This window comes from Tenrec ecaudatus, chromosome 9 (assembly GCF_050624435.1).
Source record: "Tenrec ecaudatus isolate mTenEca1 chromosome 9, mTenEca1.hap1, whole genome shotgun sequence".
In the NCBI taxonomy this organism is placed as follows: domain Eukaryota; kingdom Metazoa; phylum Chordata; class Mammalia; order Afrosoricida; family Tenrecidae; genus Tenrec; species Tenrec ecaudatus.
In genome coordinates this window covers 19,438,182-19,461,101 of record NC_134538.1, presented here as the reverse complement: position 1 = coordinate 19,461,101, position 22,920 = coordinate 19,438,182, and positions in this window count along the sequence as shown.

Sequence of the window (22,920 nt, the reverse complement as noted above, 5' to 3'; positions counted from 1 at the left end):
GGTGCCCTGGGCCATGGCCCGCTTGGCTAGCTGTCCAGGCAGCAGCAGGCGCAAGGTCGCCTGGATGCCTCAGTCTGTGATGTTTCAGCTCTGCTTGGAATGTGCCAGTTGAGATGCCTTGCGGCCGATGTGCCCGAGGGCATCATTGAACAACAAGTTCATGACCCACATCTCCCTGGAAGAGACGCTGGTGTCCCTGTGGACCTGCTTGAGCACCTTGAGCACATACAGGGAGTAGGTCTCCTTGCTTCTCTGGTATTAATTATTGTGCGTCCTCTTAGCCTTAGCTGCAGCCTCCTTGGGGCCCCTCCCTTGGCAGGCAGGACCTTCGCAGCTTCAGGTGGGTTGTTTCACTGGGACGGTGCACCTGGAAAAGGTAACGCAGGTGTCCTAAGGCGAGCTCAAGGCAGACAGAAACCTCTTGTGTTTGTGGAGCAGAAGGGCTCAAGCTCTCTGGATCTTGATTTTCAGTAGGAATACAGACCGTGAAAGGGGAACCTCACCATCCTTCTGACCTTTGGGGTTTTAAGCAGGAAGTGTTGGAAAAGTTACCACAGGGATAACTGGCTTATGGTGCCCAAATGTTCATAGGGACATCACTTTTTATTTCTTCAAAGTCGGAAGGATCTGATCAGATCTTCCTGGAAAGATGGGGATGGAGGGGTGAGGGGCTGGTAGAGAGGAGGGAGGACAGTGGAGAGGAAGGAGGAGAGAGGAAGAGATTGGAGCAGCTGCCACACTACCTGATGCCCCCTAACCCGGAGCCCTGGCCGCCCCCTGCTCTACAAGCTGGATAGACCAGCCACTGAGCTGGGACTTAGTTATTTTTCTCGTCTCTACTTAGGAGGTCCACTAGGAGGTCCTCTTGGACAACAGGTTGGAGAAGCTCACATGAGCGCTTGTGTGTGGGTTGTGCCTGTGTGGGTTGGAGCGCTGGCCCACAGTCTGCACTTTCCCACTCTGTGGGTCCACAGGCTCTCCCTCCTGTGCTCACAAACTTTTGCAAAGTTCTGAGTTGGATTCCGTTTTGTTTTCTCAGATGTCTTTGTTTCAAAATACTTCACAAAAGAGCTACATTCACATTTCGTTATTTTACTTATGTGATCTTGGTGCGTGTATACGTGCATGTGTGTGTATCACACAATCCTTTTGGATAACCACTTCGGAAGTTGACCAGTAGTCCCATTCGGGCAAACTGTGTGCTACATGCTGAATTTGTATGTAAGCCGGCTAATTTTTTTCTGCTCCTTTTAGCCCTGCAGGTAGGCTAGCCAGCTCTCACTGCTCTCTGGCAAACAACATCACCTCCTCCCCCTTTTGTGTTTTAGGAGGGTATCAGTATGTTGTAAAGATGCTCAGCATTTTAATATATAATGGTTAATGGTTTGGGTGTTGGGGATTTGCAGTTAATCGTTAGGGATTTAAGTAACACATTATTTTTGTATGTTGAAATGCAGCCTACAACTTTTTTTCATTTACTCACTATAGTATTTATGACCTATTTGGAATCTTTCTATATGAAAGCATTAATTCATGATGAATAATGAATTCTCATTTTTTTCTGGAAATAATATTCTTTCACTGTGTTTTTCTGTTTAGTCTATCTAGTACAATTTTTAATATGAGTGATGAAAATGGACACGTCTGTTCTGATTCTCAGGTGGGGTCAATTTTTTTCTCTTTCTCCTACATGTGACGTTTGCAATGTTTGTTTGTTTTTTCCACACATGTATAGTAGCATATTGGCTTTGACCTATTTCTTGTTAGGTTTGTAGTTGTTTTCTTTTTAACAGGAAAAGCTTTTGGCTTTGTTTAGTAGGTATTCTTTCTATTTTTCTATGTCTATTTAGATAATTGACTCTTTTCCCCTTCAGTAGGCATGTTTGAGAGTTTACTTTCTTGTGTTAAATCAATTCTGGATTCAATTAGAATTATTCATGATATATACTTATTTTAATATATTGTCGGACTCAATTTCCAATTTTTAAAGTAACTTCTTCATTCAGATCCATTATCAACAATACATTTTTCTTAAAGAATCATTATCTGACATTGGTATCACGTTATTTATTGTCTCCTAGAAGGTGTCACTAAGTGCTCTCTCAAAACTATTGTTATGTTGGAACCCAATAAGTTGAACTTAAGCAACAAATCATTTTAAAAATGTGTTCACTCGTTCTATGTGAATACTCTAGCTGCCAGAATCTACAGTTTTCATCTATCTTACAGTTAGGCTGGAAGTTTCTCAAGGAATTTTATTTTAATTCAATTGATTATAGACCTTCTACGCATCCTGAAATCCAGTGAGGAACTGTGGTCAGTCCCTTGCTCTGCTGGATCCTCAGATGTTCCAGCTGACCCTTCAGTGTCTGTCCAGGACTACATGAATTACAATTCCCTCTGAAAAACAAGTAGCTGCTCAAAAGTTAGTGACTGTGCTGCCCTTAGACTCGAGCCAATGTTCATGAAAACACTCTGCCGTATGGCATGCTGTGAGGCCCTTAGAGAATCGCCATCAGCTCACCTCCAAAGAATGGATTAATGAGGGGTAGAAATTCCTCAGTGGTTTTGTTGTCACCTTGTTTGTTGTAATATTTTTTAACGGAAGAAACCTCTTCCCTTTTTAATGCGAGAAATATCTTTGCAAACATAACTAACAACACATTAATATGTCTTTGTGTTTGTGCGGGGTGTATATTTACAGTTTCTGAGACGGTTGTCATGTCAGCTGTCATTGAGTCAATTCCATCCCACAGCGACCCATTGCACAACAGAGCAAGACACGGCACACTCTTGTGCCATCCTCACAATTGAGGATGAACGTATGGGTTTCTCTTTTAAACAATTGATATATTTTAACTCAGTTTATTAGTGTCTTGTACAGCTCTTATTACAATGCATACATCCATCCATTGTGTCAAGCTCATTTGTACATATGTTGCCATCATCCTTGTCAAAACATTTTATTTCTACTTGAGCCCTTGGTACCAGCTCCTCATTTGTTTTCCTTCCTCATGAAGTCTTGATAATTTATAAATTACTATTTTTTCATGTCTTTACTGACTGATGTCTCCATTCGCCTACTTTTCTGTTGTCCGTCCCCCTGAGAAGGCGTTATATGTAGATCATTGTGATCCTTTCCCCCTTCACCCCCCATCTCCCCCTTACCCTCCTGGTATTGCTACGCTCATTATTGGTCCTGATGGGTTTTATCTGCCCTTGTTTCCCTGTGTTTCCAGCTCTTATCTGTACCTGTGTACATGCTCTGCTCTAGCCAGATTTGTATGGTAGAATTGGGGTCATGATGGTGGCGTGAAGGAAGCATTAAGGAACTACAGGGAAGTTGTATGTTTCGTCGGTGCAATACTACACCCTGACTGACTCCATTCTTCCTGGTGACCCTTTCTGATAGGTAGGTTTATTGTGCCAACCTGGGCAATAGGAACATATGGTATTATTAATGTTGCAGTTTGATTGGAGGGCAAAGAGATAAATGGCTAGGCAATCCTGCCTCTCTCTCCCTTGGTCTCTTGTGAGCAGATCAGCGTGCGCCCACTACTTCTCTGCTCCAACTTGTAAACTACACTAACTGGTGGACTGCCAACCTGTGGATATTTTCCCTAGAGGTTGAAGTTCCTTTGAGAACTGCATTGTCATGTTGCTGGTGTATTCATCACTTGAGCTTGGGACTGTCGGATCCTGTTTTGCTGACTGTTGATGACCTGCCCTGCTGTTTGCTAGCTTTGTCCAAACTGCCTGCATTGACCTACATAAGACTCACCTGTCTGCTTCACAGACCTTGGACACAGTGGCCCTCATGAGTTGAAGGCCTTCCAGTATATTACATGTTTCACAGAAGTGAGTTGAACTGAGCACTCTGTACTGCTGTGTGAACTTATTAGCTGCTATATTCTTTTGTGCCTTATGTAGCCATCCATTATATATTTATATATAAAATCATATATAAATGAGTGTATGTGTCCTATATAATGATTTTATAGATAATGATTATATATGTGATTCTACATATTATATATATAATGGACATAAACAGCATATATGATTTTATATAAATTATATCATACATGCATATAAAATTACAAGTGTCCTGGTTTTGTTTCTCTAGAGAACTCTCTATAGCACACCCTTCTGTAAGGCAATGTCCAATTGCCTACAGATGGGCTTTGAGCCTCAGTCCACACTCCCTCTCATTCACATTGATAGGATGTTTTATTCTGGGTCTTTGATGCCTGATACCTGATCCCATTGACACCTCATGTTCACATAGGCTGGTGTGCTTCTTCCATGTGGACTTTGTTGCTTCTCAGCTGGATGGCACTTCGGACCCCAGATGCTATATCTTTTGATTGCCGGGCAGCATCAGCTTTATTCACCACATTTGCTTATCCATCACTTTGTCTTAAGCAATTGTGTCTGGAAGCTGAGCATCATGGAATGCCAATTTATTAGAACAAATGTCCTTTCGTTGAGGGAGTACTTGAGTAGAGACCCAATGTCTGTCTGCTACCTTAATGCTTAAAATATAAATATATGTACATAGATCTATTTCCCTCTCCTTATATATAAATATATTTATATATGTACAGGACTGTATTTAGACCCCTTTAAATGACCTTTGTCTCCTAGTTCTTTCCTCTTGCTTTCCTCTTGTCCCACTATCATGTTTGGCCTTCATTCAGGTTTCAATAATTCCACTTGGTTACATTGCCCTTGATCAAGCCCTACAAGGCATCCTACACGCTCCTCAACATCGTTTTTTAGATCACTTGTTGTGCCCTTGTTCCCAGGTTAACACCCACTTCCTTCTGCGCACCCCCTCCCCGCATCCCGTCTCTTGTGTCTCCCCAGAACCATCTGTCCCATTGTTTTCTCCTCTGATTTGTTTATCCTGCCTATCTTATCTAGATAGACATACAGAGATAATTATGAGAAGCACAAAAACAAGACAGAGTAAAACAAAACAACAAAAACAACCACTGACCAAAAAAAAGCAAAAGACTAGAAATCATCCCAGGTCTGTTTGTTGTCCCTTAAGAGTATTTTCAGTCGGTTGAGTCTGATCGGGTAACACGCCCTGGCCACACAGTCTATTTTTTGTATTCCCTAGGGACTTAATTGCTTCACTCCCCTTGCTGCTCTTTTGCATGCCCTTAGTGTTTCACCCCTGTGTGGTGGGGTCAGATCGGGCACATTTCCCACACTGTTCCACTAATGCTGTCCCTCATAGCGCTATGGGTCATTGAGGGATTCCATGTCTTGTGGTGGGGCTGGCCCTATGGTCCTCTCTGTGCATTGGCTCCTTTGAGAAGGAATATCGTCCTCAGGGCTTGGTGGGCCATGATGTGAGGGTCAACACATTGTCACAATCACTTTGTTAATCTGTTGAGTAGAGGGATTCATATTTTTCACTGCTCCTCATCTGTACCCCAAAGAATATCCTTTCTAAAGAATGCTCTTTTCTGACAATATGTCCAAAGTATATAATATGAACCCTCACCATCCTTACCTCTAAGGAGCACTCTGACATTACTCCTTCCAAGACACACTTGTTTGCCCTCTTGCTATCCACGGTATGTGAGATATTCTTGGCTAGAACTACAATTCTAATGCATTGATTCTTCTTCAGCCTTCCTTCGTCCATCTCTCACATGCACATGAAGCAATGGACAATAGGATGTTTTGGTCAGGTGAGCCTAGTCGTCAAGGTAATTTCTTTTCAATATTCTAAAGAGGCATGGTTCAGCAGATTTATCTAATGCAATTTAACTATTGATATCTTGACTGTTACTTTCACTATTCAGGGTTTTTGTTTCTTTGGTCTTTTTTCCATAATGTAACCATTTTTCTTTTTCATTATTGATGAGCGGCTCATAGACCTCTTATCACAATCCATACATATATAAATGTGTAAAACACATTTCTATGTATGTGACGCTCATCATTTTCAAAACACTTACTCTCCACCTAAGCCCCTGAATCAGCTCATTTCCCTGCTCATTGAACCCTTGGCAATTTGTAAATTATTATTTAGTTATATTTTGCCCTGTACAATGTCTCCCATCACCCACTTCTCTGTTGTCCATCGCCCAGGGAGGAGGTCACATATAGATAATTGTAATCCATTGCCCTTTCCAAATCACCATCCCAATATCACCACATACCCCACTAGTCCTGAAAGGATCATCCGGCCTGGATTCCCTGCATTTCCAGTTCCTATCTGTACCAGTGTATATCCTCTGGTCTACCCATATTTGTAAGGTAGAATTTAGAACAGGATAGTGGGGGAGGAGGAAGCATTTTGGAACTAGATGAGAGTTGTATGTTTCATTGTTGCTACATCCCACCTTAATTGGCTCTTCTCCTCCACAAGACCCTTCTGTAAGGTGATGTCCAGTGGCCAATAAATGGGATTTGGGTCTCTGCTCCTCACTCCCCCCTCAGTCACTATGATACAATTTTTTGTTCTTATGATACCTGACATCTGATCCCTTTGACACCTCATGATCGCACAGGCTTGTGTGTTCCCTTCATGTGGGCTTTGTTGCTTCTGAGCTACATGGCCACTTATTTACCTTCAAGCCTTTAAGACCCCAGACACTCTATCTTCTGATAGGCAGGCACCATCAGCTTTCTTCACCACATTTGCTTATTCATCCATTTGTCTTCAGCGATCGTATCAGGGAGCTGAGCACGCATGATTACTGATATCTTTGGCACCCTGTGATCAAACAGGCTGGTGTGTTTCTTCCATGTTGTCTCTGTAGCTTCTGATCTAGATGGCCGCTTGTTTACCTTTAAGCCTTTAAGACTCCAGATGCTATATCTTTTGATAGCCGGGCACCATCAGTTTTCTACACCACATTTGCTTATTCACCCACTTTGCCTTCACTGGTTGTGTTGAGAAGCTGAGCATCATAGAATGCCAATTTAATAGAAGAACGTATTTTTGCATTGAGGGACTACTTCAGTGGAGACCCAATGTCCTTCTGCTCCCTTAATACTAAACCTATAAATATATGCACATAGATCTATTTTCCCATTTACATATATGAACATATTTTCATATGTACATGCCTTTATGTAGACTTCTTAGACAAATGGATTGACACTTTAACGATGTGATAAGACATGCCAAATAGTATTATGATGACAGCACCAGGCAGTGTTTTCTTTTGTTGTACATGGAGTCACTATGATTAAGAACCGACTCAGTGATATCTTACTTGGTTTGGATTGAGGAAACATGATCTCCTAATCTGTAAAATTTTTTTAACATCTTTGTAACTATTTTATTTATTTGTTTTATTCTTTTTAAAAAACGTTTTATTAGCGGCTCATCCAACTGTTATCACAATCTATAAAGACATCAATTGTGTAAAGCTTATCTGTACATTCATTGCCCTCATCATTTTCAAAGCATTTACTCTCCACTTAACCCCTTGGCAGCAGGTCCTCTGTTTTTCTCCTCACTCTCTGCTCCCAGCTCCCTCATGAGCCCTTGATAATTTATAAATTATTATTTTGTCATATCTTGCTCTCTCGGACGTCTTCCATCACCCCCTTTTCTGTTGTCCGTCCTCCAGGGAGGAGGTCACATGTAGATCCTTGTCATCAGTTTTCTCTTTCCAACCCACTCTCCCTCTACCGTCCCAGTATCTCTACTCACACCCCTGGTCCTGACAGTATCATCTGCCCTAGCTTCTCTGTGCCTCCAGGTCCTATCTGAACCAGTGTACATCCTCTGGTCTAGCCAGACTTGTAAGGTAGAATTCAGATCATGACAGTGGGGGGCAGGGGGGAGGGAGGTACCATTTAGGAACTAGAGGAAAGCTGTATTCTTCATCAGTGCTACATCGCACCCTGACTGACTCCTCTCCTGCCCTAGACCCCTCTGCAAGGGGATCTCCAGTGGCCTACAAATGGGCTTTGGGTCTCCACTCTGCATTTCCATCCTTCATTCACTATGATAAGAATTTTTTTTCCTGATGAGCTCTTATACCTGATCCCTTCTGGTGTGCTTTTTCCATGTCGGCATTGCCATTTCTGAGTTACATGGCCACTTGTTTACCTTCAAGCCTTTAAGACCCAAGACACTATACCTTTTGATAGCCAGACACCATCACCTTCCTTCACTACATTTGCTTATGCACCTGTTTGTCCTCAGTGATCGTATCATGGAGGTGTGCACCCAATGCTATGATTTTTTGTTCTTTGATGCCTGATAACTGATCCCTTCAGAACCTCATGATCACACAGGCTGGTGTGTTCTTCCCTGTGGGCTTTCGTGCTTCTGAGTTAGATGGCCACTTGTTTATCTTCAAGCCTTTAAGACTCCAGATGCTATATCTTTTGATAGTCGGGCAGTATCAGATTTCTTCACCACATTTGCTTATTCACCCACTTTGTCTTCAGCGGTTGTGTCGGGAGGGTGAGCATCCTAGAATGCCAGTTTAATAGAAGAAAGTATTCTTGCATTGTGGGAGTATGTGAGTGGAGACCCAATGTGTAATTGTTCGTCTTTTAGTTGTTGACTGGTAACACTTCCTTTTATATTCTGAAAACGAGATGAATAGATATCTCACTAACGAATACTTACTGATGTAGGTTGCCTTTTCCAAATCCTTGATTTTGTCTTTCCGATTAGAATGGATTTTAATTTGATGAAGTTCAACTTAAGTGCATTTTGAGGGGTTGCTTATGCTTAAGATGTCATAAATGCTTATAATGGCAGATATCTTAAGAAACCATTCCCTGCTATGACAAAATAATAATTTACAAATTATCAAGGGCTCACGGGGGGCGGGGGGGTGGGCAAGGTAGGGGAAAGAAAGAGGACCTGATGCAAAGGGCTCCAGCGGAGAGCAAATCCCCCAAACATGACGAGGGCAAAGAATGCACAGATGTGCCCCACACAAACAATGTAAGTATGGATTTTGATAACAGTTATACGAGTCCCCAACAAAATGTTTTAAAAAAATAAAAATAAATCAATCATCGTGAAAAACAGAAACACACACACACACACACACGCAACCATTCCCTAATCCAAGGTCACAAACATTTATGTATATGTTTTCTGTTATGGGTTTTTTTACATTTTATTAGGGGCTCATAAAACTCACATCACAATCCACACATATACATGCATCAATTGTATAAAGCACATCCGCACACTCCCCAACCCAACCACTTTCAAAGCATTTGCCCTCTGTATCAGGCCCTCCCCTTTTCTTTCTCCTCCCTCCCCATTCCCCGCTCCCCCATGAGCCCCCAACATTCTACAGATTGTTTTGTCATATCTTGCCCTATTTGGAATCTCCCTTCCCCCCCTTCTCTGCCATCCATCTCCCAGGGAGGTGGTCACACATGGATCCCTGTAATCAGTTCCCCCTTTCCAACCCACCCTCCACTCTCCCAGTATCATCCCTTACACCCCTGGTCCCGAAGGTTTCATCCGCCCTGGATTCCCTGTGCCTCCAGTTTCCATATGCACCCGTGTACACCCTCTGCCCTATCCAGTCCTGCAAGGTAGAATTCGGATCATGGTAGTTGGGGGGAGGAAGCATCCAGGATCTGGGGGAAAGCTGTGTTTATCATCAAAATTGTATCTAAAAGTATTGCTAGAAAAATATTTAAAAATTAAGGTGTAAATAATTAACTGAATCATTGTTCTATGACAAAAATTTTTTTGCTTCAGAAGATATGACAAAATAATGACTTATAAACTATCAAGGGCTCATGAGGGATGGAGGAACGTGGAGGGAGGGGAAAAAAAGAGGACCTGATGCAAAGGTCTAAAGTGGAGATCAAATACTTTGAAAATGATGAGGGAAAAGAATGTACAGATGTGCTTTACACAATTGATGTATGCATGGATTGATGTGTTGTATGAGCCCCTATTAAAATGTTAAAAATTTTTTTGCCTGAGAATAACCAGGAGTTACAAAGGACAGCATTAATGTTCTTGTCTAAGCACTAATGTACAAGAACAGCTCTAATGTCCTTGTCTAAGACTTTTTCTTTTGCTGAGTGTGAACAGTACACAGTGAGATAAAAAGGAACACTTGGGCTTCCTCAGCACTTTTCCCATTAGGGTTCCTTTACTACATCCAAGGTGAGCATCAGCTGTAAGTCCACCCTTATCTTGAAGGGGAAGGTTGTGTCTGGGCTCACTATGACTTCCACACTGTGTCCCTTGTACAGTAATACATCAAGTCTGTCATATTTAGAGAGCTGTGCTTGTGGGGGTGTCCCTGGAAATCGTGAATCTTCCTTGAATTAATGGAGAGTACCACTGGTTTACTCACTAGTGCCACCCACTCCAGCCCAAACCCTGGTGCGTGACAAACTCAATTCCTGGCATCATCAGAGAAGGCAAATCCAGAGGCTTTGCAGGAGGCACAGAGAAGTCCCAGGCTCTGTCACATCTCCCGCAGACTCTACGAGATGAACTTCACACAGGGAACCTGCATATGGAGAACAGAGGTTAAGCTCAATTCAAGAAGCAGCAGTTAGAGCAGATCTGATGTAGGAGGGATATTACCTTTGACCACGATGAGAAGGGAAACCAGATCAGAGCTGTCGCCATGATGTGGACAGTGAGAAAGAGCACAGGCCAGGGATGCTTCTCCAGGACCTGCACACACAGAGTAGTAAATGCTTTTCATGTCAGAAGAGGAGGAACTGCATGTACTTTTTTTCTCTCCCACTAGATATATGTGTACCATCCATCATGGATTCCTTAGACATCATGCTCAGGGTTACTCTGCTTTTGTCTCTCTGGACCACATGCGATCAGACAGACTGTGTTTGTCCCAGAACGATGTATAGAAGGCAGGTTGGGCAAGAAACACGATGGAAATAGGAGGAAATGGGAAGGTAATTAGTGAAGGCACAGTCAGAGCCTTTCCAGGACAGGCTCAGAGAACTCCACATCTCCGCTGTGGACTTGTGAACAAAACAGAAAATGTCAACCCTGCCTGGGTACTTCCATGGTATGAGCACATATCATCAGTTAAGTCCAGAAAGAGGCTGCATAGAGGAAATGAACATTACTGTTGTCCCTACAAAGTCAAAGTGGTGTTAATGAAAGGAAACTGAATTTTGTACATAGTCAGCTGTGTCCCAACAGCTTCTACTCTCATATTACCAGTTTGGGATTTTCTTCTATGATATCACATGATCAGCTGACCTTCAGGACCTCTCTTTGCTACTCCCTGTGCATTCCAAGAAGTGATTGAAAATGTTCCTGATATAAAAAATGGATTTGGCTTCAAGCCTACTGTCACCTAGAAACAGGTCACCTAGAATAACATGCACAAGAGGTGGCACATTGCTGATAATCTGTCTGAGGTCTTGGCAATGGGTATCAGTGTTTGTGGATTCCATGGCCTTAGTTTGTAATACTGGTCTTGAGGGTACTATCAAACACCAGCAGCACACACACTTCGGTGACAGCAAAATCGTGGTTTAGTTATTGCTTCTATCCGTGCTTACATTCTCTTGTTTGTTCACAAGCCAACAAATGGCACATCAGTGGAGATACTCATGGGGTATCCTGCATGGTGCTCATCCATATCATCTGGTGTTTTGGTGTTAGCACATATGTTGTGGTGAGACAGATCTACTTTCACTTTGTTTCCTACTGTTAGCAAATGAAGACCTAGCTGACCTTGCCTGGAATCCACATTGGGAGAGAGTGTGTAGAGTGGTCAAACACGGATGAGGACGATGGGTGTTCAACTTTGTGTGGCACACACGTGTGCACACATAGCTAGGGTAACTGTGACTTACCCATGAGCTGTTGTGCATGACATGTGTCTATTACCAGTTGGGATCATGAACAAAAATAAAGATTGAACACAGGGTTATCAAGCAGATGATTGCAGCCTGGGAACTTTCTTCTGAGAAAGCCCCACATTCCTACATGCAATCTTGAAAAGGAAAGAACAAACCCTTCTTAATGTATGCTAAAATGCAAATCATAGAATTTGAAAACGCAAAAAATAGCATCGTGCAATGGCTAAAATGAGACAAATTAATTACAGTTATGGAAAAATGGCTATAAATTTAATTGACCTAAATACAAAAAAAATCTCTGAACTGTGCAAAATTGGTACAATATACTCCAAACAATTCCTGTAATTTATGATATTTACTAACAAAAGAGAGAAAACATAAACATAATATTACCTATGGAAACAACCATTCAATATGATTAATGTAAAATTTGTTTTCAAATTTTAATAGTGAGAAACATTTTCAGCTAGGTAACCGCAACTTCACAAAGTCAGCACTATCGGTAATATCACGTCTTCTCCAGAAACCGGTATCTCCTAACAACATGTCCAAAATATGTGAGAGGCAGTCTTGCCATTTTTGCCTCTAAGTATCATTCAGACTGTACTTCTTCCAACAAAGAAGTGATTAATGCACACAAACTCACAGACATAAAGTACACACAAGAACAGGTACACGCAGCCGGAGGAAATAGGTAGCTAACAACTCTTTCATAGGCTCCTCTGCATTTTCTCTCTTGAGAGACCCTGTTATACTTGGGTGTTGAGCAGCTCCTGAAGCCAAGCCCTCCCCTGTATGGGGGTTTGTGATTTTGATCCCCTGCCTTTTCCTCTGGGTATGTCTGGCACAGAAATATGCAATCACATCCTCAGCAGTCATAAAACATTGATGAGGGAACATGATTCTATGGACATATCTCTAGAGAAGGATATCCTTCTCTATAGCGATGTTTGGAAATGTAGCCAAGCAGTGGACTTGTGGAGAACCTGTAGGTGCCCTGGACAGAAGAGGACACGTATATACCAGAGGAAAGTTGACACAGGGCAGGTAAGGTGGTGTATTCTGTGGGTGCACTTTAAGTCTATGACAAAAATAAATAAAAGGTGTACCGCCTCTCCATATTCTTTAAAAAATTTTTCATAATATGATTGTTTTTTAGGAGCTCATACAAATCTTACCACAATCCATACAGACATTAATTGTGTAAAGCACATCTGTATATTCATTGCCCTCATCTTTCTCTAAACATTTGCTCTCCACTTAAGCCCCTGGCTTCAGGTTTTCATTTTTTCCTCTCTCCATATTCTTTTGGCAATTCTCACAACTACTTAGTAAAACAAACCAACAAACTTAAATTGGAAAGAACCAGGTGAGTTGAAAATCTGTCTGTGATGACCAGGGGTATATAGGTGATGTGAATTAATACAATGGATAAACTGCGAGATGAAAATCCCTGATTGGATGAGTGGAGATAAGTTGGCTTGACCAGAAGTGAGATCCCATGGACAAGGGGCAGCAGAGACAGATGCCCAAAGATGGGAGGAATTAGCGGAGGGGCATATAAAGCCTGAGACAAAGTGGTTGAGCCAGTCGGTGCATCAGAAATGATTTAATCTACATCAATTAAACAATTCTGTGAGACCAAGTCCCAGACAAAGGGGTAAAAAGTCTGCCTACAGTCCGTGAACCATACTTCACCCCCATATACGCATTTCAAATGCACAACCCAGAAAGAGTAGGTCTAACATAGACTGCGGCCACTGTTTTCAGAAGAGGGAAAAGGGAGAAGACCACGCCCTCTGTGCCATACAGCACTGAGTCAGGACTGCAATCAATCAGCAGACACGCCACAGACTGAGAGGAGAACTTTCCCAAAAATCAAGTTAAGAGCAGGGGAAGGGAACATCTACATTAGAGAGCAGGTACTGATATTTCCGTTGGTAGAAATGACAAAGAACAAACTTAGGTCAGGAACGGATGCTAACCAGTAACTGCAGGGACGCTAAGGGGAGATCAAACTGGATTCTGTGTTTCTAAGAAACCCTTTGAGTGAGTTTTTGGCCAAACCTCTGTGAACCTGCCAGGGACTGAGCACTCTGATAACAATAAACACTGGCCTTACAGAGAACAGGGCATCCCCAAAGGCCACACCAGAAGGACCTTCCTTGCCAGACCCTAATAGAGGAACATTTTGCTCTGATCTTCCTTGCAAGATGGTGATAGACCATGTATACTACTCCAGACCGGTGATCTTGACTCTTGTGGACGCTTCATTTGCTTGATTCTTAGCCATCACCCTCCCTGCTGGCCTTGCCCTGGATCCAGGGCCACTGGCGGCCACTAAGGTGGGTAGACCAGTAGCGAGTGGGGACTTTGTCATTTTTCTCACCGCCCGTGGGAGCTTGACCAGCAGTCCCATGCTGGCAACCTGTGGGAGATGCTCTGATGTGTTCATGCTCCTTGGCACCCGGGGATCTGACCCCAGGCCTGCCCTCAGCTAGCCTACAGGTGGCCCAACTACTATCCCTCTTCCTTTCTGGCAAACTTTTGTGTAGTAATGGGTTAGGTTCCACTAACTTTTCTCTAATTTTAATATTGTTTCAAAATGTTTCAAGAATAAAAAATCGACCTTTATCCGTATTTCATAATTTTACTTCAAAACAAAGCCTTATACTGTCTGTCTGCGCTGTGCATGGTACATGCATGTCGGGGGTGCTGTGTGTGTGTCTGTGTGCTTGTATATGCACCATACACCCCTGCTTGTGCAGAGTCGTTTTTTACCACTCAGGAGGCAGCCGCCCAATGTCCAGGTCAGGCAAATGGATGCATGTCCTCCTGGGCGGATGTGTGCACCTTCCTCCTGACCCTACTCCTTGGAGTCCCACACGCAGTTAGGCCAGCTCTGGCTCCTTTCTGGCAAACAGGATCCCCTCCTCTTCCTTTTGAATAGTTCTGAGTAATGGTTTCATTTCTCAAATGTATCATTTAAAAATAATTAATTTTAAAATCGGGCTGGTTATATTTAATAATTTTCTTTTAAAACCCCGGCATGTGTGCGTGTCTGGTGTGTGAAAATGGTGTGTGTGTGTGTGTGTGTGTGTGTGTGTGTGTGTGTGTGTGTACCTGAAAAAGGCAGATGAGTCAAGCCCCGGCATGGCCTAACTCAAGAATGGACACACTCGCTAAGGTGGTGTAAAAAAACACAGTCGAATCCTGTGTTAAGAGGAACATGCTGATAATACCGACTCACAAGCAGCAGCTGGGTACTCTCGCTGAGGAAAGTTTCCAACTCTCCTCCAGAACCGACAAATGATAGGATAGGATCTTCCTTGCAAGACGCTGATAGAGCATCAATCTGCGCTGCCCTTCCTCGCGAGACACAGCTCATCTGCCCTGCAAGACGTTGACAGACGATGTCCTCTGATCTTTGGGAAGACAGCGTTCAACAGTTGCTGCAGAGGAATTATTTGATGGAAGCAAAATTCTTCTCGTTTTTAGTGCAGTGGAAATATGGCCTTTTGACTTATAAAAGCATTTAAAACTCCCCAATACAAAAGTCAGCCTTCAGTATGCCAAAAGTAAAAAAAAAAAAAATGGTCAAGGATCTCAAGAGAGAGATCAGCTTATAAAAGTGATGTTATTAAAAGGTATGAAACAATTCTCTGAAGGTGGTTGGACAACATGCTAACATGAGTAATGATAAGGTGAACATAGTCTGTAAACCTAATGGCAAAATAAGCGTACACAGCACCTTTCTTTCTCTCTATAGATTCCACTTCTTTGGCGACATGGCTCAAGAATTTGAAATTGTTATACATGTATAGTGAAATTAAAATTACATAACGAGAAATGCATAATGAGAAATGAAATAAAAATGTCCCCAGTACGATAAAAAAGTTGGACAATTTTGAACAGTAACAAAACACTATATAGATTTGGATAATAAAGTAAAGCTTAAAAACAAGATCTCTGAGTCCTTACCATATTAATAAATGATTGAATGAATGAAATAAGTAGGGACAGAGAGAAACATCTCCTACAAAGGGATTTTAAGTGAGACATACACACACTCACACACACACACATCAGTGCACCCACTTAAAAAGACTAAAGAGTGAAGTCTCTCAAGAGTTCATTTTACTTGTCCCCATAATTGAATTAAACACCATATTGCATTTGGAGGGGTCTACTGTGGAAGAGCTCTCTAGAGTGCTAATTATAGAGCCGTCACCTTTAGGAATGAGGGCACGTGACAGAAGCCACAGCAGTTTCAATGGTATTCACCTGAAAAAAGTGTGACCATATGTTAGAAAAAGCAAAGAACACTTGGTACCTTTGGGTGATGGCATTGATGATGGATACTTAATATGTAGTAGATTCCTGTGTAGGAACTAGCGCCGCCAGAATTCTGTGGAAGTGAGCACGACAGGACTTCATCTAATGCACTTTGGACAGATGATCCAGAAGGGCCAGTCCTTGGGGATGGCATGATGACTGGTGAAGTAGATGGTAATGAAATGTAAGCCCTCAGTAGCGGCCACACAGACTCAAGCACCGATGGTGACGATGGCCCAGGCTCAGGCAGTGCTTTGTTCAGATGCACAGAGGCCACTCGATGGCACCTAACCACAACAGTGCAAACTGAAACAATCAAACCCAATTTATCTGGCTGTATGCATCAGGGCAAACTCACAATAGCATACATTTAAAAATATATATCTTGATAATATGAACATGTTTACATTCAGAGCATGAACCATGAGCCAGTGCTGAAATAGAAAAAGAAAAAACTCGGGGAAAAGTGATGCCAGGTCATAGTTGGCTCCAGCCCGGACACTTCTGTGTGAGAGGACAGAGGGTCAGATATGAACGTCATTCTGCTGTGACATATTACTCATCCTGAACCAGACCCATCTGACTTCGACCTGACTTGGTCCTCAGACTGTCCCACTTGTAGCAACCCACTGAGATATCCTCAGTGAGTCTGGTATTTCACAAACAGGTCAACAGAACTGTTCTCTAACTTTCAACTTGTTTTCCAGCGCTGAACGGTTTTCACCACCCAGAGCCTCCAGCTGCACTCAGGGAGTTTAGGAAAGTTTCCCAGGTTCCCTGAGGTACACCAAACACTGGTGTTTGGAATTTCAGGTGGAGTTATTTCTCTACCATACAAGACAGGAATAGGACAATAGTTTCTCCTGTTACAATTGTTGCTTCATAGACACCAATTGTAGACCAGGAGTCATAAAAATGGGAAAGATCCCTTGTGCCCACAGCACAAAAGGAAACCAGCCCTGAACCTGCCCATGTGCATATGTTCTTGGGTTGTATCCTATGATCTGTGGATCCTGAGCACCCTGTACGGCCCAGATCTCTCCCTGCAGGGAGTTTGTTTCTGGGATGACACTGACTTCCTCTCACTGTCTTTCTCATGGAGTAAAAGACAACCTTGTCTTCCATTTGCAGGTAAACTGTGTTCTTGCCCTCGTCTCAGGAGACGGTGAATTGACACTTAATGGAGTCTGAATGATGTGTAGTACTGCAGTGAAGGGCTGACAGAGAGAGAGGAGGAAAGTGTCCACACCAAGGTATTTTGTGTCCTCCTCGCTTGAGGGGCTGATTTAATTTCACAGGGAGTCACTTTCTTTGTTTCTCATCTCTAGGTGCATGCTCTGTAAATAACCAGCGAATAGAAGCACAGCTGCCATCCCTTCAGGTGGACTGATACTCTCAGCATGTGAGATATTACAGTGTATGTCTCACACCGTAACAGGTGGCAGTGGCCTTGGGCTTCAGGCTGCTAATCTGTAGATGCGCTGCGCTGACTGAGGAATCCAAGGAGAAGACATAGTCCTGTGTGAATCCCTGGAACTACATTGACTTCCCAGGGTGGGTGTTGATCCAGCCCATCCACTGAAGGCCTTTCCTGGTTCTTGTCACACCCGATTCATATTGCAGTAGGTGAAGGTGTATCTGGAAGTCCTGCAGGACATCTTCACCTACGCTCCATCCATCTGCACCTCGGCCCCAGACTTTACTAAGTGATCTAGGCACGCACACCTGGTAGGAAGTACACCAGCAGGTGAGGGCTCTGGAGCTGCAGTCTTCTCTCCAGCCTCATTCATGTCGTATCTTAACCAGGACGACTGCCGATAGGAAAATGAAGCTACACAGTCACTGCTTGATGAGTGCACTTTGGTGTCAGTGGTTCAGGTGCAGCCTACATGGCAATGTCCTTGCGTACTGCTGTATCAGGGGAGATGGCTTCAGCTTTCAACTCCAAAGGGCCCTTGTATGGACATATAATTCACATTCATGAATGTATTTCTGGTCTACGTCACGTAGAAATAATAGGAAACCCAGAGAACCGGTGAGAGCCACACAGCAGGATAGCCCAGCTGCTCAACTCAAATGTGGTCTGGAATCCTGATGGCTAGTGGTGGGTGTATCACATGATGTGGTTTGACAGCTGGTCATGACTGGGACGAATGTATCCACTTATACACTATTCTTATAATTTCATTGACTTCCTAGATGAGATATGACAAAATCAGATCCTCATGGACTAATACTGACCAATCAAGGGGGACATTCTTTTGTGTCTGTGAAGAGGTATAGTGATGTTTCACTGACTCACTGGGGTGGGTGTGAGGGGAGTCTTACTCATTTTACTATATCATTCTCACTATTACTATTTATGTATTGAGAGTGTTTTCATAAAGAGCAAGCTATATCTTCCATGAACTTCTATTTTCTTAGTTGTTTAAAATAATGTATACCAAAATATTATTTTAATAGGTGTAAAGTTTGCTTATTTCCCTTCTTCACATAAAAACAAGCCCACAAAATGTAACATAAGGAAAACTGACAAATAACCAATTGAATAATATAAAAGTATGTAAAGTATTCAAAAAACATAAAAAAAACAAGGAATACAATCTATAAAATATAAGGAAATATTACTTTATCACCATAAGTCTGATAGTATTGCCCAAATAAATTAGGACATATCTGACAAACTCAAAAATATTTCTAGTGTACAGTACCTATTTTCTGAAAAGAAAAATCTTTCCTTGCCTGAATGGCCTTAAAACAATTCAAGTGCTTAGGGCTTGTGGAAACTCATTAACCATTGGATGCTCTTCATTTCAGGGCCAGGGCACTGATTTCTCAGGTTTCAGCTCAAAGAACCTAGGGACAAAGTATAAGGGTCGATCAAATGTACATAAGTTTCCCGATGCTGGGCAATGAAACAGCCTATACCATCTGTCCACTCATCCCTCTATAATGTCTACTCATGTGGAGGTGACCACACCTCTCTGCCCATGTAGCTCTAGGCCCTCTCTGGACCTCTGCCACACCATTTCCACTCTGGACCCCTGCTCTGTCTCTCTTCGACTGTCCCTTCCTATTCTGAGTCAGGCACCTGCTCCTTATTCTGCAGCATGAGCCGTGGGTGCACTGATGCTGGGAGTCCATGCATGCACCATCAGGGAGCTGAAGTGAATTGGAATATCAAATTCCATCCAAAGTCTAGAAGAGGCCTATTCAGAGAGGCACCGCTGTGTTCTGATTACCTGAATCCGAAGCTACAGAAACCATGATTTTGAAAAAACAAAACAGAATAAAACAACATAAATTAAAATTTGATAAATTTCTAGAGACCGAGTATTGTTTACTGTGATAGTGAGAAGCTATTGGGGCCGGCAATTAGTGGAGCCCCAAATTTTTTGGCTTTGACTATAAAATCCCTCCAGAGGGTTAGGGTTAGGGTTTTTTTTAAAAAAAGAATACAAATAAATGAAAATAAAATCCCTCCATATTTTCAAGTGAACATTCAAAATATGCCCTGTGTTTCAGACACTGGAGGGGAAGACTTTTATCAACTCAAAAGATTTCTCACCAGGGGAACGTCAATTCATAGCTGGAGGTAAGATAGTTCCCCTATCAACGACACACCCCATAGCCATCCCATGAGACCTAAGTGTGAGGGTAGAGTGAACAGGTATCAAAAGTTCAAAGATAAAGAAAGGAGATACTGCAATGAAGGAAAGGAACATGGACAGGCCAAAATATAAACTCCATCACAGGCATGAAGGGCAGAACTCAGAAGGTTCAGGCTCAATCAGAAGAACACAGAGAAAGCTCCCTGTTATACCACTTCATCACCATGTAGATTCCCAGCACAACAGTCGTGGGTTACAATTTAGAATGGGAAGAATCTGCTCCTCTCAGGAGAATAAAACAAAACAAAACAAATGACATATAGCAAACATTACTGTGGTCTAACTCTTCCCAGATTAGCAAAAATCCCCATAAAACTTAGTTCGGAGAATAATGTTGAAAATGTGTCTATTTCAAGGAAACAGTAAATACTAAGATAAATTTTCATTTATCTGAATACACCCAGCTCATTTGTAGACTGATTTTCTGTGTTGCCATAGCTCAACTTTAACTCATTAGTCTTATTGAAGGTTTTAAAATTTTTATTTTATATTGACAACTGAACTATTATTTTCAGTCTCTCCATGAATCAGGATTCTGTACCAAATTGTTGTAGTTTGTCCAATAGAAGTGTGCAGGACACATGGTTCTGGAAACAGAGTGCTGGATGAACCAGAGTCCTTTTTCAGAGAAGAGGATCCCTGGGGAAAAGTTATCTGGAGAGCATATTGAAATCTGCAAACTAAGAGTGAGACTACAATGGATGGACGCCTGGATAGTGATAAGAGTTGTATGAGCCCCCAATAAAGTAATAAAGCCCCCAATAAAGTAATAAAGAAATGTCTAGGAAATAATGATGGAGACATATGTACAAATGTTCTTGATACAACTGATGTAAGGATACAAGAAGTGTAAGAGCCCCCAATAAAATGTTGTTGTTGTTTTCTATTCAGTGAGGAGACTTAAGAGATGATCACATTCTAACAGAGAGTAAGTCAGGTGTAGCAGTGAATAAAGAAAACATAAAGAGCAATTAATAATTATCAAAATCTAGTGAACATAATACCTGAAGCCTAAGGAAAAGCCACCAAGTTTAAAAGAGAAAATGCAAATTATTTATGAAACCTAAGTTGTATCATAAAAGACTAAACTTGTCATTATCTAAAACAGTAGATTAGGACTAGCAATTCAATTAGGAGCACCAGGAAGAAACGTAGTTAATATCTTTTGGGGAGATCCAGGCTGCATCATATTTGAGAATGACCTGTTTTTTTGTATATGTATCGTCCATTTTGACTAAAGGTGACATTTTACTAGGACTAGAACTGCCCCCATAGGGCTCTCTAAACTATAATCTTTTTGGACACAGATTGTCAGTTTAATCGTGCAAAGGACAGCTGATGGGTGGTAACTGCCCACCTTGCAAATAGCATCCATGATCTTGAACTTTGTTTCACCAGGGATTGCTACACCATCACTTACAAATATATAGAGAAACACAGTTTACAAAAGCTTTTAATTGACATGCACAAGGTTTAACTGTAAGCAAGGGTTTTTCTATCTCTATCCTATCATCCATCTAATCTCAGCTGAGAAGCAGTAACCTCTGTGAACAGTTTCTGAGCTAAGAGCACCAAACAAAGGGAGTACATGCTTTCTGTGACATTCATAAAAATGACTTCATTATTTTCAATTCTTTTCTTGAGTACTTTAACACCTGTCTTACATTTATAGTCATGCTTATGCAAAATGAAACACATAGTAAATTTCAACAGGTGAAAAATGTTGTCTATCATACTATTAGTTATGAAAGTGTTTATTAAGAGACAATGTGTTCACATTCTGTTGAAAAAACAGAGTTGTTGGTTCTAGTTTGAATAATACAAAAAAGAAAATTACCTTTGCCATGTTCAGACTCAAATTCCAACATTCATTATAAAATGTATAGTAAATAGAAAATGTACACAGGACTCTTTAAAGACTTCAGGGTATGTAATAAAATTCCCACAAAAGGATAGAGGCATTGGTCTGAAACCGAATTGGAAGTTGTCTCACATGTGACTGTCAGTAGGTTGAGAAATACCCACCTCAATATAATAATTAGAAGAAATATAACCCAAACATATATACGTATGGTAAGAGGGGAAAAAACCCAAAAAACTAGGTTTTCTATATAAAAATCTATCGAGTGTGCCAGGCCTAAGAATGGCCTGCCATTTTGTCAAACTACAGTGAGCACAAAGGACCACGGAACCCATCGCCTATGTTATGCAGAGATAACAAGCCCAAAGAGGAACCCCACCTAAAATGAGGAGCACAAGAACAGAAAGATCATGCCCAGAAAAATTAATTACTGGGGGAAGGAGGAGAAAAAAGAGGGGGTGATAACAAGGCATCAAGTAGATAGATAATGTTTTGAAAATGACAATGGCAACACATGTTTGATTTATGGATTGTTATAATATCTGTAAGATATACAGATGTAGACTGGGGTCTTAAAAACTTGAAGATATACAAGCGGCCATCTAGCTCAGGGGCAACAAAGCCCACATGGAAGAACACACCAACCTGTATGATCGCATGGTCCCGAAGGGATCAGTTATCAGGCATCAAAGAACAAAAATTCCTATCATTGGCTGCACACCTGCATGATACAATCGCCGAAGACAAACCGGTGCATAAGCAAATATAGCGAAGAAAGCTGATGGTGCCCGTCTATCGAAAGAGACAGTTTCTGGGATTTAAAGGCTTGAAGGTGAACAAGTGGCCATCTAGCTCAGAAGCAACAAAGCCCACATGGAAGAAGCACACCAGGCTGTGCGATCATGAGGTGTCAAAGGGACCAGGTTTAAGGCATTATGCAAAAAAAAAGAGAATTTATGTATGTATATATATGTATGTATATATGTATGTGTGTGTGTGTGTGTGTGTGTATTCACCATAGTGAATGAAGGGGGAAGTGCAGTGTGGATACCCGAGGCCCAAATGTCGACCACTGGAGATCACCTCATAGTGGGGTTTAGGAGAAGAGATGAGTCAGTCAGGGTGCAATATAGTACCGATGAAGAACACAGCTTTCCCTCAGATCCTGGATGCTTCCTCCCTCCAACTACCATGATCCGAATTCTACATTGCAGCACTGGATCGGGCAGAGGT